Here is a 17,595-nt window from a genome sequence, read left to right on the forward strand (position 1 = left end):
GAAGTACTATTTCTGGGTTAGCGAAGTCTGTAACCTGAAATGTATGTAACTCGAGGTACCACTGTATATGCAGAAGTCGCCGCCATGCTGTAGACTGTACGACTATGGAGAAGCTCCTTCAGGTGCTGATTCAAGTGTGGTACAGGGATCCGAAAATCAACAGTGACTGTTCGAAACTAGTAGACTCCATGCCAAACCATCTTCAAATGCTGCTTAAAAATAGCGGAGGTCATATCCGTTACTATTGTACGTATATGTGAGTTTTGTACATGTATATGTGAGTTTTGTACAATAAACTACATTGTTTCAATTAATTTGCACAAGGGTGTAAATAATAATAATAGCAGCTGCTAGTTACACAGCCTCCGAGGCCCAGCTGAGGGTTTGTTGTGTGATTTTTATGAAGTATGGGCTATTGGGAAGACTGCAAAAATCAGACCCCTGAAGATAAGATTTATAGAATTAAAGAAAAGGATATCACAAAACCCAGTGGCCATCATTAAACTAAGACAAACATGACACCCCACCTCCACCAATTTCACCCATGAGAATTTCACCAAAATTTTGTGTCCCCTTCAATAAAAGGGCAACTTTTTTCCTCATTAACTGCCAGAGAATTTCAGGGGCAGGGGACACAAATACTGGTAAATTTTTTGACACAGCCCTAATGCTTAGACTTGGTGCAGATGGGCTTTTTTTCTTTAAAGCAGACTCTTTAACACTAAAAGCAGACCAAAAAAAATAATCAAAATTCCAGTGAAACAATGCACAGAAGCAACCATTCCTGCTGCTTTCAGCTGCGTGGCAAGAGCAATTTCCACCATACAGCACCAGACTGGTCAGTACAGTTAATACCATTAAAGTAATTAAGGCTGGCAGCTTGTGAGGTCAAATAAAGGTAGCTGTGTAACAACAATATGCCAGCAGAAAATTACTGACATTTCCAAGTAAATTATATTCCCCAAATTGTTGTCTTAGTGCTAAATAAATACTGTTATGCTAATGCGGGGACTGATTACAGCCTGAAAATTAGCACAATTGCTTGTTCTACAGTCTGCTAGGGTTAACATTTTTTAACATAATTAATAGCTTTTGCTCAGTGTATCTGGTTATAACATGGTGTATCTCATTTACATTCCTTTGTAATATGCTGACAGTGCTAAATGTCTCAGGGAAAGGAAAAAGAGGGTGGGGGGGTTGGACAGAAATTTCATAAACTGGAACAAAAAAAACCTGATTCCCCCCTGGTTGTTGTTTTTTTTTTAAGCTCCTGGCAGAAATAGCTGCGACATTGTTGGTTTTTTTTACCCCCATATTAATAATGGCCAGGAAAGGAATTGTGGGGGGTGAAAAGAGAGAGAATGCAGTCCTCTGTGCTGTTTTTCTTTTTTTTCCCCCTTTTCAGTGGTGTGTTCCAAGTCTTTCCTGGAGTCAATGTGAAATGTAATTGCTCTTTCGACCTCTATCTTCTCTCTCCCCAGGTCTGAGGAAGAGCTACACTGGTTGATTATTGCAGGAATGAATGGCACTCTGACCTTGTCGACCGAATGCCTTGCTGCTTTCAGTGTTGCCCATTATGCTGAAGGCAGGCAACTCCTGGAGAGAGGCTGGAATCTGTAGGAGAGCGGCTCTCTGGGCAAGCTGCCAGCAAAAGGCTTCATCGTCAGCAAGTCAGTCATGGCCAAGCAGCCTGGGAAGGCAAGGAAGCAGGGAGGGAAAGGGATCTCCAGCCATAGTTAGCAACGCAGCCTTTATAAGAGCTTTCAGGTGCTGATCAGAGATTTCTGCCTCGTTATTATGGTTTTGTGGCATACACCTCAACTGGCAGTGAGTGGGAGAGAACAGCACAGAAGGAGAAGGAGAGCAGGGTGGAGAGCCAATTACTTTGGACGGACGGGAACATCATTTCTTTAAATCCCCAAACAGCTTGCTTTCACATCAGTGGAAATGTTCTAATGAAGGCATCGCTTTCCACAACAGGAACGGGCGAGATGTAACCGCGCTAAACCGGAAGATACCCACCATAAAAAAAAGATTATTTTTTGATAGCTGTGACAAGTGAAGATACAGTCTGGAAAACACACTTATCTCTTTATGACATTGTTTAAATCCTCTCGAGTTCTCAGACATATTAAGGTTTTTCCACCAAAACGATACAGCACTGCTAGCTACATAACTTCACTCGCTCCACTTCAGCCAATAAGAATAGTCAAGCTAAGCTTCTGCTTTCACCTGAGAGCAAAGCTAAGGACTGTGGAGAATTTGTTGCTGAGCACAAGTTTTTTATATACATTTTAAAAAACCCTCTTGGCTCTGAAAATAAACACGGATTCCATGTAACAATTTCCAGAAGGGTAGCCCTGTTGGTTTCGTGCAGCAAAAACAACCAGGAGAGCTCGAGACTGACTGATACATCATGGCATAAGCTGTTGCCGACTGTTGTTGATGTTTAGTCATTTAGTCGTGTCCGACTCTTCGTGACCCCATGCACCAGAGCACGCCAGGCACTCCTGTCTTCCACTGCCTCCCGCAGTTTGGTCAAACTCATGTTGGTAGCTTCAAGAACACTGTCCAACCATCTCGTCCTCTGTCGTCCCCTTCTCCTTGTGCCCTCCATCTTTCCCAACATCAGGTTCTTTTCCAGGGAGCCTTCTCTCCTCATGAGGTGGCCAAAGTCTTGGAGCCTCAGCTTCAGGATCTGTCCTTCCAGTGAGCGCTCAGGGCTGATTTCCTTCAGAATGGATAGGTTTGATCTTCTTGCAGTCCATGGGACTCTCAAGAGTCTCCTCCAGCACCATAATTCAAAAGCATCAATTCTTCAGCGATCAGCCTTCTTTATGGTCCAGCTCTCACTTCCATACATCACTCCTGGGAAAACCATAGCTTTAACTATATGGACCTTTGTTGGCAAGGCCACATAAGAGATGCACACACTGTGGGGTGGACTGGTGCTGCTCACCAGGCCTCAGATCGGTGTCACAAACTGGCAGGACACCAGGGAGGAGAAAGAGGATCTCGGGGATGGGTGTAGGACACACCGGGGCAAGCTGGAGATGGGGAAGGAGAGTTTGGTGTAGGACGTACTGATGGGGTGATGGAGGAGGATGAGGGGATGGGAGTCGGTGCACAGGAACCAGAGCAGCAGGACCCATCGCAAGAGCTCATCTCCATGAACACGGCAGGCTTTGAGGCATAGGGAGCAGCGAGTGGGGTGCTAAACAAAGCTGAGACAGGCCAGGGCCAGGGCCCACAGCCCAGCTCACTAGCAGGCCAGGTGGGGATTGCTAGCTCTGGGAAGAGGTGTGTGAGGGTCACCTGCCTCATCAAGACCAGAGACTACAGTCAGCATGCAAAATATGAAAGGAGAGCAGAGCTGAGGTGCTGTTTCTGCACAACTGCCCATGTTGATGGACTTCAGCTTGGATGCTCCAGGATCTGTGTGGGACCATCGAAAACCTTCCCTATAGAGGGCTGCCTTAATTGAAATAGAAATAGAAATAGAAATACTTTATTGTCACTTGTACAACTTGTATACAATGAGATTACACAAGCACCCCCCACTCAGCTCTTAGTCTTAATTCCCCTCGTTTACTGACGCACACCCACCAAACCCGAAAGTCAGTTGCCCTTTTGTTATATATTCATTCAGCAGGCTAACAGCCCACGGATAGAAGCTGTTCTTTACCCTGTTGGTGTGGCTAATCATGCTTCTATATCTTCTGTCTGACGACAGGAGATCAAGAAATTGCTGGCCAGGGTATGAATCATCCCTGAGAATTTTCCTCACTCTCCTGAGGCAACGTTCTTCTGATATTTCATCCAGCAGATTCACGGGACAGCCCATAATATCTTGTGCTGTACTCACCACCCTCTGTAGGCACTTCCTATCAGTTGATGTCAAACCAGCATACCACACCGTGATGCAGTATGAAAGGACACTTTCTATTGTAGAAGGAGATCATAAAATGTTGATTGACATCGTTCTTTCACAATACTCTGAGGAGATGGAGTCTCTGTTGGTCTTTCTTAACCACCTGGGTTGTATTGATTTTCCAAGTAAGGTCCCAAGTAAGATGTCTTCTAAGCGTTGTGGAGTTACTTATCTCCTTGGCTTGGCAGTCGCGTAACTCCATACTCTCCAATATTTCTCTGATGAAAATAGGGATGTCCTAAGGAAAAGTGGAACATTTTGGGATCAAATCAGAAACTGGGACAACCAGGACATTTGGAGAGTCTGTGACTGTCGCCAGCTTGGACGGGTTTCAAAACTTGCAGGCACCTGCTTGGTCTGATCCAACAGAGAGCTCCTATGTTCTTTTGCTTTCGGGCATTTCAGTGTCCATGAGGCTAGAACAGTTTTATTTCAATTCAACTGCTAGGACCTAGATTTCTCCCACTTATTTCTCCCACATCAGGATCTGAATTTATTGTGACTAAACTAAGATGGGAGAAGAGGTAAAATGTGATTGAATTCTCTTAACCAGAGAGATCTTCAAAGGCTGGAAGCAAAGTTGTGGACTTTCTTCTTTCAAAATCTGGTCTCGAGCCTTCCCTCAGCAGTGTGATGCCAAATGTCAGGGTGTGCCCAGCACAATGGGAATTTTGATTGCTGAAAGCACTTATGAGCATGCCTTTTAGCAAATATACATTCTCTTCACTTCAAAAATATTTATACACCAGTGGCCATTTTGAACTTTCCCACGTCTCCTTCAGGCAGAGTCCTTTTCTTCAAGTACCTAGACGTTTTGTAAGAATGCAAGAAGAATTCTTGCTTCGTGTTATGAGAGCATAAAAAGAAAACACTCTTTCTACAGGGAGCAAATAAATCCAAAATGGCTGAATCAGTATCCTGCCTGCATTATAAATAGCCATTAAGGTGTGAAAATCGCCAATCATGCCTTCTATGCAATTTCCATTTGTATTCATCTCACTTACGGAGCCGAGGAGAACCGCAACTCAGTGGGCTGAACCAAAGTTTCCAGTTTGAAAAATGTCCAAGAAAATATATTTATATTCTTTCCAAGCTATTTTTTAAGTTAGTTGCTATATAATCACCATGAAAGAGGTATTATAGTCTGTCAAGCAAAGTTTACTTGTTCCTACATTAAGAAATGGGGATCTTTATCAACTGTTTGCAAAAAAAAATTCTCTTAACTTGCTGAGTTTAGGTGGAATATCATTTTAGGAAGTAATGATATATGCAAGTTAACTCCTTGCATTTAATCTCTATGATGTAGGGACTAAATATGATATCGCACATAAAACATGAAAACATGCAACTTGTGCTATTTAAAACCAAACTCTTCTCCATTTGACTTGGAATCTTCTCATTAATTAAAAGCCTTTTCAGCAGCTCTGGGGAGGGGAGAGGAAGAACACATTTTCCCTAACTTTTTTTCTGACTTTCTCCTGATCTTTTGATGCATACATACAGATAATGCCATTTGCATCCATCTTAGCATACCACCTTCTGGAAATAAAGTTTTCAGCACATAAATAAGACCATGGGGTGGGGTAGGGATTTTTGAAAGGAGGGCACAGATAAAGAATTGAGAGATTATCTTCCAAATTTAGAAAATACTCATCAAACAAAAGACCACTAAGATTGGGTGCTCTGGTCCTGTACCTTCACAACCATCAACAAGAGAGTCAATGAGAGTTTCTTTTTCTTTTTTTTAGTAATTTTTATTGTTATACATTTTGTAAATTTCCATCCGATTATTCAATTAATCCCGCATACAACAAATCGTAATTATTTTTTTACTTCCTTCAGCGTCTCTGACAATCTTCCGTAGTTATACCTTTAATACACATTCCCTTCTTTCGTATTGCCATTTTTCCTCCTTACTCCCATTATTTCTAATAAACAATACTTATTTTCTTTTTTTACAGTGCCTCTTTAAATCCCACTAGCGTTGTATTCACACCACATATATTTTTCAGATAATCCACAAATTTCCCCCAGTCTTCGATGAACTTTTGGTCTTTAGTATATCTGATTTTCCCAGTTAATTTATCCAGTTCTGCATAGTCTGTCATTTTTAGTCTCCATTCTTCTATCGTCGGTATTTCCTCTTGTTTCCATTTCTGGGCCAACAGGATTCTGGCTGCCGTTACCGCGTACCGGAAAAGCTTACAGTCCTTTCTTCTAATATCCTTTCCTACAATACCTAGAGTCAATGAGAGTTTCACCTGGAACTTTCATGAATGCAAGGGATCAGACCAAAAGATTCTATTGATGGGCCTACAATCTTGTTGATAGCATCCAACAAGAATTTTGCTGAGAATAAGAGAATAGCATAAAAGAACCTTTGGGCATCAGGAAAGCACAACACTGATTGTACATCTTCAATGTCTTACTTTACAGTTTTGTCTAATTAAGAAGAAGAGTTGGGATTTGATATCCTGCTTTATCACTACCCTAAGGAGTCTCAAAGCGGCTAACATTCTCCTTTCCCTTCCTCCCCCACAACAAACACTCTGTGAGGTGAGTGGGGCTGAGAGACTTCAAAGAAGTGTGACTGGCCCAAGGTCACCCAGCAGCTGCATGTGGAGGAGCGGGGAATCAAACCCGGTTCACCAGATTACGAGTCTACCGCTCTTAACCACTACACCACACTGGCTCTCTTGGGCCACTGATATGAGACTCATAATACAACCAAACATTATTTACCTGAGCAAATCCATATCCTTGAATAGACAATTATGAACTATACCAATATCACGAGCTATTTGTAGCTCTTCCACTAGCTCCTGAATATGCATTTCATAAAATGAGTTTTCTTAGGCACATAGCCAAGCATGTTTGTACATCTGCATTCAGTTATAAATCTGATGTTACACTATGTATTTGTCTTAATAAACAACGCCCATTTCATGATGAATGTTTGGTACTTGTGTGGCCCTGTGCCCATTGAAACCTGTTTACTCTTGATGTCATAGGCTATGCAGCTCCCAAAAGTGACACTTGGTTGTCTCCTCCAGGCTTTGGGCAAGACAGAATTTTTGTTTTGCTTTATGAATGCAGGGTGAACATCCTTCATGTGACCCATGCCACACTCCAGCAAGTATGCTCTGTGCATACAAAGATGTTTGCTGGATGTGATGCACACAGGCAAAAAATTGCTACATGCAATTAATAATAATAATAATAATAATAATAATAATAATAATAATATATTTATTACCCTGCCCATCTGGCTGGGTTTCCCCAGCCACTCTGGACAGCTCCCAACAGAATATTAAAAACACAATAAAACATCAAACATTTAAAACTTCCTTAAACTTCAGGTGTCTTTTCAAAGTCAGATAGTTGTTTATCTCCTTGACATCTGACTACTGAGAAGGCCCTCTGCCTGATTCCTTGTAACCTCACTTCTCTCAGTGAGGGAACCGCCAGAAGCTGAACCTCAGTGTCCAGGCAGAATGATAGGGGTGGAGACGCTCCTTCAGGTATACTGGGCCGAGGACGTTTAGGGCTTGAAAGGCCAGCACCAACACTTTGAATTATGCTCAGAAATGTACTGGGAGCCAATGTAGGACTTTCAGGACTGGTGTTGTATGGTCTCGGTGGACACTCCCAGTCACTAGTCTAGCTGCCTCATTCTGGATTAGTTGTAGTTTTGGGGTCAGCTTCAAAGGTAGCCCCACGTAGAATGGAACATTGCAGTAGTCCTAGCGGGAGATAACAAGAGCATGTACCATTCTGGTGAGAAAGTGCGCAGGCAAGTAGGGTCTCAGCCTGCGTACCAGATGGAGCTGGTAGACAGCTGCCCTGGACACAGAATTGACCTGTGCCTCCATGGACAGCTGTGAGTCCAAAATGACTCCCTGGCTGCGCACCTGGTCCTTCAGAGGCACAGTTGCCCTATTCAGGACCAGGGAGTCCTCCACACCTGTCCGCCCCCTGTCCCCTAAAACCTCTCAACACATCCTGTATCTGGTGCTGCATGTTCAGACATTCATGTTGAATTGTGTCCTGCATGTGCTGTCTCTAACACACAGCCAGTACTATCAATTTTGGTGCATTGATACCAAAAGTACCAGTATATAAACGGGTTGAATAAATTAATGATTAACGTTGACCATCTTTTGGTGGGGAACTGATTGAGTGGCACAACACACCTTCCTTGCTTCCCGATAGGTGATCAACACTGTCAACCCTGACAGTGTTAACCAGGGGTCAGCAAACTTTTTCAGCAGGGGGCTGGTCCACTGTCCCTCAGACCTTGTGGGGGGCCGGACTATATTGGGGGGGATGAACGAATTCCTATGCCCCACAAATAACCCAGAGATGCATTTTAAATAAAAGGACACATTCTACACATGTAAAAACACGCTGATTCCTGGACTGTCTGCGGGCCGGATTTAGAAGGCGATTGGGCCGGATCCAGGCCCCCGGGCCTTAGTTTGCCTACCCGTGGTGTTAACCATCTGCTTTTCTTGGGGAGATCTTTGTAGGCTTTGAGCATCCTTGGATTGGGGCCCTGAGCTCCATCTCATTATAAGGGTGATGACAGAATTTTTCATTTATTGGGAAGCCTTGGCACCTGAGCCAACCTCTCAGTCACACTTTTTCAAAACAAATAGATATGCATTTAAAACATAATTACAACAAATGATTAAAAGCAGCAGAGAAAGAAAAGCATTCCATCAAGTAACAAAAAACAAACCCAGCAGCATCACTAAAAATTGTTGAAGATGTTAAAACCAGCTAACTGACATGATTTTGGAAGGCCTGGGCAAATTTTAAAAATCCTCACAAGGCAATAGTGTGGGGAAAGGTTTGATGCCCAGTGAAGGTCCCTCACTCAGAAAATAATTCCAAATAAAAGGATCCATTCACTTCAGAAAGAGGGGCAACCAGGAAGAGAGCATCTGATGGTAAAATTAACATGAACCTAACACACAAAGGGACGCGGGTGGCTCTGTGGGTTAAACCACAGAGCCTAGGACTTGCTGATCAGAAGGTTGGCGGTTCGAATCCCCGCGAAGGTGTGAGCTCCTGTTGCTGGGTCCCTGCTCCTGCCAACCTAGCAGTTTGAAAGCACATCAAAGTGCAAGTAGATAAATAGGTACCGCTCCGGCGGGAAGGTAAACTGTGTTTCTGTGCGCTGCTGTGGTTCGCCAGAAGCGGCTTAGTCATGCTGGCCACATGACCTGGAAGCTGAACGCCGGCTCCCTCGGCAAATAAAGAGAGATGAGCGCCGCAACCCCAGAGTCAGCCACGACTGGACCTAATGGTCAGGGGTCCCTTTACCTTTACCTTTTAACACACAAAGAGATGTACACCAGGCATGGCCAAACATGGCCCTCCAGTTGCTTTGGGACTACAATTCCCCTCATCCCTGACCACTGGTCCTGTTAGCTAGGGACGATGGGAGTTGTAGTCCCAAAGCAACTGGAGGGCCAAGTTTGGCCATGCCTGATGTACACAATCTAAAATAGGCAATGATGTTTCTGTTCATAGAATTTTAAGGTTGGAAGAGACCATGAGGGGCGTCTACTCCAACCCCATGCAATCTTTTCCCCAGTGTGGGACTCAAACTCAAGATCCAGACATTAAGAGTCTCATGCTCCACCAATTGAGCTATCTCAGGGAGTTCAAAGTATAACCTATGATATTTGTTATCTCCAATATGCAGTGATACGAGTATTAGCCAATGTTATTCAGAGAGATGGATTTTTCCTAAGCAGCTGTTTTGCAATCCAGTCTCTCTTTCAACCACAGCTCCTCCTAAATCAGTAACAGTTTACTAGTGGGAGAACGAAGGGGGGGGGGGAGTTTTTTTAGAATTGTTTATTGTAGTTGAATGCTTTGATTAATAATTAACAGGTTGGGAATAAATAGAAGAATCGCTTTTGTTACCATGAAGTATAAGCTTGTGTGTTTATTTTTAGGAAAGTCAAAATTATTCAAACAAATGGATTCGCTTCATTTGCTTCCCACCCCCCGTATTGACATAAAATAGTGTGGCAGATGGGAACTGGAGGTTTTTGAAAATATATGAAGACTCGCTGTCCTACCACATGTTGTTTATTTGAAATGTTTCTGCTTTGGGATATATTTTTTTCCTCAGCCACTGACAAGGCACATTATTTGATTTTGTAGAAATCAAATTGTAGCTCACCATTTAGAATCCTTCCTATTGTATTTCTTCAAGCAGAATGCATGTCAATTGCTGTAAGGAGACGTATATATTTCTTGCACTGTCTTAAAGATGTCCCCCCAAAATAAAAAATTAAACAGTGCTTTCATTTGCTTTATTAAACCAGAGTATTAAAACGGCTCTGTAAATGGGTGTTGAGATGCCAGCCTTGCCTTGGAAAATATTTAAGCAGTATTATATCGTAGCTGAACATTCCAGCCCCCTCCCCTCATCCTCCTCGGTAAAATTAATGCTTTTAGGCTGAATTTATGTCTGTCAACAAATAATGATCATAGATGTGAGCTGGCTCATAATCCAGAGGTACTAGGTTACAATGTGTTGCCATGGAAACAGTGTTTTATTGCATTTTCTCTACTTGATTTAAGCCATTTGACAATCATAGCAACTGTTTGCCTGTCTTCCCACATCATAAAAAATTCAAAAACCACAAAACAACCTAAAGCTGAGAATATATACAGGGGTTGGACCTCGGAATTTGAATGGGGGCAGAGAAGGGAGATGAAATGACAAGCTTATATTTAACACGGACCTTTTGTGAACAGTTTATCTCGCAAAAATGTCCAGGAGTGTTGGAAAATTCAATCAGTGGTTAGTGGTTGAATGGCTGTGTCTTGCCTGTGGTTCGTTTTGTTTATTGCATCATATATCTTTTATGTTCAGGGGAACTTTAGCTTGAAACAGCATTTTCTTTAACAGAGGCCATGTTTCCTCGAACACTGTTTATTGCATCTGAAACGTTATTCTTTGAATCCATGGTCCATTTTCAATTGAGCAAAGGTCTGTAACTGAATACTGCATGTCTGTGTTTATTCAGGGTCCAGAGTAAGAAATATCCCCCGTTCATCTCACATTAATCACTTTCCCAGTGTTCAACTGAGGTCATTGCCACATTCCTAGCACTATTAAGCCGAGTCAAGATTAATCACGTACATTAAACGCTGCAGGAGAAGGACGTGAAAGGGATCTGAAATTAGACATTTGGTAAGAGAGAAAGAGAAGGATGGAGGGAGGGAATTGTGTAACAAAATATGTTTGTGGCTTTACCAAGCATTCAGGGTTTTTCTTCTCCTTTGCCATAGTTTACCAATGTCAGGTTTTCAAATTATTCTTATTAGAAAATCAGCCACAGTGAAACAATGCTAACTTAGTATAATTCTGTTCCTGAGAAATTCCTGTTCTTTAATGAACCATTATAGCACAAACACAGTTAAGCTCAGAGGTTGTGGCGGTTTGCTGCTCCAAGTATTATTTGAACAATCCCAAAAGTCTTGGATCTAATTGCATATGAAATTAAGTGACCATTAGACTAAAAAAAAATATGAATAGAAACCCTTCTGTCCGTCTAGCCAGCTGCGAGTAGGAAGGGCCTTTCTGGAAGAAAAATATATCTGGCAAACTCCACAGTACTGGTTACTTCATACATGTTTAGTTCAGGTGGCTCAGAAATAGCATATTCAGAGACCAGGAAGACACATACACACTAAATTCCAGATTGCTTTAAATGTGAACTGGCCTAGTTCACATGAGAGTGAGTAGCCAAATGTGCCAGAAGTCTAGTTCAGTCAAGGAAGAATCCCAAAATAATCACATGAAGATGGCCTCTGTACACTCTATGAATCATAAGGCCCAGGCTACCTGTGTGGTAATGGGACATGGGTGGTGCTGTGGGTTAAACTACAGAGCCTAGGGCTTGTCGGTCAGAAGGTCGGCAGTTCGAATCCCCGCCATTCAGAAGCTGGACTCCTGTCACCTCCAGTCAACAAAGTCAATGGTCGGTGATGATGGGAGCATCTAGAGGGCACCTGGTTCCCTGTCCATGAACTAGGGGTTGAGTTCAAAAAATAACCATCAAGACCTTATATTTTAGAAGGTCTAAGAAGCATTTATTTCTTATGCCAAATACCCACCCCCATTCATATAATGGCATTTCAGGCAGAGGGTGAGTGTACCACATTCAATAAGCTGGAGCCTATGCGATAAAGGAAGTATCTTACGGAGCTGTTGCACTGAGTCGTCAGGGACTAATGATTCACCTCTTCATGGCCAGAATCTGGAGCACTTATGGGACATCTTTTCTCACACCCTAGTTTGGCCTAATAGAGAGGGGCCTTTGGGCTGCTAGTAAGCCATTGGCCTAGTCCACAGGATGTGCCAATTTAAAAATACTACACACTGATTTTATGCAGTTCTTTCTGTGCTTTATTCCCTCCAAGCCTGGAAATAGGTTCCCTTTAAATCAATAAGAGCTGTTGTTAAACCAAGCCACCACCATAAATAGCCCATGTACCTTCTGTGTCTTGGCCCATCACACAGTCTCTCCTCTCAGCCTCATTGTTTCAAGAGAAATTAAAAGAATGTCTATAAAATGATGTACTTTGCTAACAAACCCATGGATGCTGAGCATACCTAAAAGTTTCGTATGGCATACCCTCTGACATTTCTCCGATGAAAATAGAAATGTCCTATTTAATATTAATAATAGTATCTTATCTGACTGGGCTGCCCCAGCCGCTCTGAATAAACATTTTAGGTGTTTGTACAAGTGCAGAGCAAGAAATCAAGCAGTATGGTTTGAGCACTGAAAAGACATATGAAGAATGCATGTACAAACAAAATTTTTCAACAAGCCTGTACATGAAATTTTACAACATGTGTTTTCTAAGAAACATCTCCCAATCAATATATGCTGCTTGGGTAGAAGCATCTGATTCCTAACATAATCTAAGTCTGAGGATGACCTATCTTGAGCACTACTGTTCAGAGTTCTTTGAAAGTAGATTTCCATTGACTTGACTGTCCAACAGATGGATATCAACCACCTTTCTCTGAAAAGGGGAGATATTTCTTTTTTTAAAAAAAACCCCAAGGACACAAGTTCCCCTGATTCCAAATAGGAGGTATAATGTCTTTATAATGCAATAATTAAAAGGGGGAAGAAACAATTACAGCAGTCTTATCTGGACCTCGCAGCTGTACTTCTCTCCGTTTGCGTTGCCAGTGTGTGTTGGGAGGTTATGACGAACCATGAAAATTGCATCTTAAGAGGAGTTTTATTTCTCTTCCTATGATTTGATTGAAACAGACAGCTACATTTTGTGTATATATAATTAGGCAGTAAAATAGTCTTTGAAAGCAGATTTCCATTTAGTATGTGAGTCACACACACAACAGGCTTTCATTCAACAGCCAAGGACTGATCTTTTTAATGCTTCAGCTCGCTCAACATGTTTTCTGAATGCCGAAGAAAGAGATAAAGAAAGAGGTAGCGAGAAAAATATAGCAGAGTAAGTTTTTAGGCCAAATTTCTCCATCCTAAGGGGTGGGGGTGGGGAAAGCAAATATGAAAATCCAATCGGACAAGTCTGTGGTGATTTAATTATACAACACACTATCTCCCCCACTCCCTGGTTTTTGGCCAGCTCTGCAATGAATACTGCACCAGTTCTAGGCATAGCTAATCCCACTCATAAAAGACTATTGTAGCAGTAAAACTGAGACTGGTGTGTGTGTGTGTGTGTGTGTGTGTGTGTGTGTGTGTGTGTTTAAATCACCACCCCTCACCACTCCAAACAAACACCCCAGGATTTTCCTCTTCATGATTTCTTTTTCAGTGCAGACTTTCCCCTTTAAAGAATAATGATAAAATAAGGAGACTTTTTTAAAAAATGGAGATAAGAGCCACATTTTGTTCAGAATCATGTTAGAAGGAACCATCCACGAAACTCCGCTGCCCTGGCGAAATGTGCTGTTCACGTGTTTATTTCCTCAGCGGAATATTTTCTCGCAGCCTGAGTCAGAAGAAGGAAATGCATAGAATGAGCAGTGCTTCAACCTTTATGCTTCCCTGATGCCCATTTCCCCCACATTTCCCTCAAGTTGCTTCAGTGGGAGAAAAATGACACTTTGTGCTATCTGTGTCTATGCCTGTTCTGTACAAACAGGTGGCTAAACTGTGGCTGTTTCTCCAGCAACCCTCAGGAAGACACCCTTTACTGAGCACTGTTCACTTGCCACACAATGGTTACATTCACATGTAACAAGAACCCAAGTACCTTGGCTTAATAAGTCCTCCTTGTGTGCACAGACCAGCTGCTCCTTCCTTCGTGTGAGCAGATAAACGAATCAGGAAGGGAAGAACTTAGTGGCACATCTGAACGCAATGTTGTGGTTTATTTCTCCCTAACAAGAATCCATAGGCCAACAACAAACCATGGCTTCAGCTCTTTAGCAATCCTGACTAGATTGAGCCTCCATGGAGGCAGGGAGCTTGCTGATGCAAACAATCACCTTCCAATTTGCGGGACACCATGAAAACGGGGTTGGAGTTCGCTTGTTTCTCCCCACTGCCCATTCACATTGCCCATTTTTGTAACACCTAGGTAAAGGTAAAGGGACCTCTGACCATTAGGTCCAGGCCGAGGGAGCCTGCATTTGTCCGCAGACAGCTTCTGGGTTATGTGGCCAGCATGAGTAAGCTGCTTCTGGCGAACCAGAGCAGCGCACGGAAACGCCATTTACCTTCTCGCCAGAGTGGTACCTATTTATTTACTTGCACTTTGTGCTTTCGAACTGCTAGGTTGGCAGGAGCAGGGACCGAGCAACGGGAGCTCACCCCGTCGCGGGGATTCGAACCGTCGACCTTCTGATTGGCAAGCCCTAGGCCTAATGAGGGCTAAAAGGCCCTGGGAATATTGTTAGATGCGAACTGTGTCATATGCTCCCGTTTTCACCACACTACCACAAATGAGTGTCGTGCCAAACATTTCTGGTGCTTTAACTCCAATCGTTCACCATCACTCAATGGCCAAGGAAATCGCATTCAGAAATTAGGAATTTCATTTGCATTTTTGTGGATGGATTGCAGTTGTTGTTTTTGCGCTTGCCATACTTTTGAGGTAGCTGGGATGTTCTCATTTGCATCCTTTCTTACATTCTACAGGCCATCTCCCCTGTAGTTGGCATTCTGCCATCTTCCTGGATGCCTGAACCTCAGTGGAAGACATCCTAGTGCCTTTCTTTCTTTCTTTCTTTCTTTCTTTCTTTCTTTCTTTCTTTCTTTCTATCTATCTATCTATCTATCTATTTTATACATTTATTTATGTTTTATACATTCTTTTTATTTTTATTTTTAAATTTTGACAAAGTAATAACCATAAATAAATAAGAATAAAAATGTGCACCCCACCACTGAGAACATTCCATTGTAACTATCCAACTTCCCAAAATTTCAGCACCTGTTGTGATGGTTTGACCCCTTTCTGTTTTAACAGTACAAATTCTACAGACACCCTCCATATCTCCTCAAAAGCATTTCTCCTGCATAATCCCCGTCTTACCTTAATAGCACATGTTAATTTATCATTAATAGCTACATCCCTCACCTCTTTATACCATTCTTCCATTCTATATTCTGCTTGCCCCTTCCACTTCCCAGGGGCTTTTTAAGACCAGGAATTGTGGGCAGTCAAGGAGGCAGCAAAGCAACAGAGAAAAGTTTACCGCCTCACAATAACAAGGTGCACTCTAAATGCTGCACCCAAAATAATTCTATAGGGCTCTGAGAATGAGTGCGAAAAGTGGGTGTTCCTTTTGCACAGGAAGAAAACTTTCCAAATACTGGAGGAATAGATATTAGCACAACACTACCATAAACCTCCAGAGTGTGGAATACCATGATGAAAATGGTGGACCTGCTACACCTCAGAGAAAACCACCAATACAGTGGCACCTTGGTTCTCAAACGCCTTGATATCAAACGCCTTGGTTCTCAAATGCCGAAACCCCAGAAGTAAGTGTTCCGGTTTTCGAGCATTTTTCGGAAGCTGAACGTCTGATGTGGCTGTCGGCTATTGTTTCTGGGGTGCCTGCACCAATCAGAAGCTGTGCCTTGGTTTTCGAACATTTTCGACATTTTGGAAATCAAACAGACTTCTGGTATGGATTAAGTTTGGCACTTTTGTTTTTGCTATTTATTTTGTGTTTTTGTTTTTGAGGTTTTTTCGGTTAATTTGTTTTTGTGACTGTGTGGAACCCAGTTCAGCTACTGATTGATTGATTGATTGATTGATTGATTGTGTGACTGTGGAAATGGATAAAAGTTCCCCCATCCAAACAATAACTATCATCAGTGCAGGTAAGAATTTTTTTAAAAAAATTATCTACAATACTGTTTTATTTATTTTATAGTCCAGTGCATTTATTATTGCTTTCATTTTATGGATCAATGGTCTCATTAGATAGTAAAATTCATGTTAAATTTCTGTTTTAGCGGGTGTTTTTAAAAGTCTGGAACGGATTAATCCGTTTTGCATTACTTTCTATGGGAAAGCATGCCTTGGTTTTGGAAAGGACTTCCAGAACGGATTAAGTTTGAGAACCAAGGTACCACTGTATTAAAATACAATCATAGAGCTGGAAGGGATTGTGGGGTTCCTTTATCCAACCCCCTGCAAAGAAGGAATACGCAGCTGCCCCATACAGGGATCGAACCAGCAACCTTGGCATTACCAGCATCACACTCTAACCAACGGAGCTATCCAACCGATGCCATATCATTATTGATTACATTTGTTAGTTTTTACAGACATCTCTGAGCTCCCATTGCTCGGTCCCTGCTCCTGCCAACCTAGCAGTTCAAAAGCACCTCAAAGTGCAAGTAGATAAATAAGTACTGCCCCGGCGGGAAGGTAAACGGCGTTTCCGTGCGCTGCTCTGGTTCGCCAGAAGCGGCTTAGTCATGCTGGCCACATGACCCGGAAGCTGTACGCCGGCTCCCTCGGCAAATAAAGCGAGATGAGCGCCGCAACCCCAGAGTCGGCCACGACTGGACCTAATGGTCAGGGGTCCCTTTACCTTTACCTTTACAATTAATTTAACAGGCTACAATACAGCATATAAAAACAATTAAAACTATGCCATTAAAAAAAATGTGTAACACAAATACCTAACATGTTTATTCAGTAACAGAAGAAGAAGAAGAAGAAGAAGAAGAAGAAGAAGAAGAAGAAGAAGAAGAAGAAGAAGAAGTCCTACACACCTCACTAAAATATAAGCATCACCACAGAGGCTAGCTTAGTTACAAAAGGCCTAATGTGGAAGGCGGCCCATTTTCTTTCAAAGCAACTATCGAGCGTGTGTTTATTTGGCCTAGGGCAGGAGAACGATTTTATTTATGATGGAATCCAATTTTAATGCAGCTACTTGAGAAAAAAAATATTTTGAAACAGGTTAACAAAACTGGGAGGTACCCTTGTTTTAAAATGTACTTAATATATACACAGTATATATATAGTATATTTCTTTCAATATAGGGCGCGTTACTCTATTAAATAGTGAATGCAATGACTGGTTCGAAAACAGTCCTCCATTTAAAAAGTGGCATGTAAGAAAATGTTAAACCGCATTAGATTGCAGTCTTTAATTTTGA

This window comes from Podarcis cretensis, assembly GCF_951804945.1.
Source record: "Podarcis cretensis genome assembly, chromosome: 11".
In the NCBI taxonomy this organism is placed as follows: Eukaryota; Metazoa; Chordata; class Lepidosauria; order Squamata; family Lacertidae; genus Podarcis; species Podarcis cretensis.